This window comes from Myotis davidii, unplaced genomic scaffold (genome assembly GCF_000327345.1).
Source record: "Myotis davidii unplaced genomic scaffold, ASM32734v1 scaffold2951, whole genome shotgun sequence".
NCBI lineage: Eukaryota > Metazoa > Chordata > Mammalia > Chiroptera > Vespertilionidae > Myotis > Myotis davidii.
Genome location: NW_006282813.1, coordinates 140,795 through 141,929, shown reverse-complemented (window position 1 = coordinate 141,929; position 1,135 = coordinate 140,795). Strand labels below are relative to the sequence as shown.

Genomic DNA, 1,135 nt, shown 5'->3' with positions numbered 1-1,135 from the left:
GGAGAAAAGGCGGGGAGGAGGAGGGGGAACTAGGGGAGTAGCAGGGAGGGGAGCTAGGCGAGCTGGGGGTGGATGCAGTTCAGTAGCAGCCACCCGAGAGCCTTGGTCCCCACTGCTGTCACAGCAGGTCGACTGGGCTGTCCAGCGGGAGCCAGCCAGCGAAAACGTCGTGGGCATTGGGATAGGCGCTACCCACCCAGGGCCCCCCAGTTGAAGGTGAGCAACCTCTGGTTAGCTAGCTCTTGGAGTCCGTTTCAACTGAGAATGGGACGAGGTAGGGGAATTCAATAAGCTACTTTACAACCAGACTCCTGCCCCTGTGATGCTCCGGAGTCCTCCAGGGGTCCGCCATCCCCCCCCCGCCCCCCGTGTTTCTCTTCCACCCTATTTCCGTCATTTTCCCTCGGTCTCTGTCGGTGCCTCTCTCGGTCTGCCTCTCTTGGTCTCCGTCACTCGCGGGCACTCTCACCCTGTCGCTGGTGAGTGCTGGATCTCCCGCGCTCCCGGCTCGCCTTCGGTCCGTCAGGGGCGCGCACGGCTCAGGAGATCCCTCTGCCCACTCTGGGGAAGGCTACCTGACGCCTGCGGGTTTCTCAAGTGCACGGGGCTCCGCCTGTGGCCCTCTGGCAAGCCCCATCCGCTCGTGCCCTGGGGCGCCAGGTCACTCCGTTGTCTCTTCCAAACAGTGCACCGTCTTCTAGGCAGTCCACCTGCTACCGAGGGCACCGACCGCCTCCCTCAACGTTTGGAGCCTCCAGGGTAAGTGCCCCGGTGCCCCTTCCTCTCCTCTCGTCTCTCCCCAGCTGCCGTGGCTCCAGGTGGACTGGAGAAATAAGGTGACTGCAGCGAAGCCAGCCTGCCGCCGCTTTCCCTTTTAAAAAGTGACAGAAGGACCCGGGAAGCCCTTTGGGCGTCCGCCGCGCTTCCGCTGCCCGGGCCCCATTCGGCCCTAAAAACTCAGCGTTTCGGGGCTCAGAACCAGAGGGGTCGCGGGCGGGGCAGCACGGCTTCCCCTTTAAGGCCAAACCCGCTTGTCGCCGCGAGTGTGAGGGTGTGTGAGTGTGCGGCGTGCGTGTCTCCTCCTCCCCGAGTGACACAGCAGTGAGAAATGCCTATCAGTAACTTAAACCCCCGA

At 63.3% G+C, this 1,135-nt stretch overlaps 1 protein-coding gene across 2 annotated transcripts in view; it reads left to right on the top strand.

The window, feature by feature from the left end:
• Positions 1-75: 75 nt before the first annotated feature.
• Positions 76-1,135, top strand: part of MAMLD1 (mastermind like domain containing 1) — a 107,050-nt gene continuing 105,990 nt past the window's right edge. Inside the window, exons 1-2 of one of the 2 annotated variants that reach the window (XM_015561170.1) lie at positions 76-216; positions 687-759. The gene's annotated coding sequence lies outside the window, so the exon portion shown is untranslated. Of the gene's footprint in view, positions 217-537; positions 760-1,135 lie in introns of those variants that run through there. The other variant, XM_006753213.2, reaches the window with a different exon arrangement.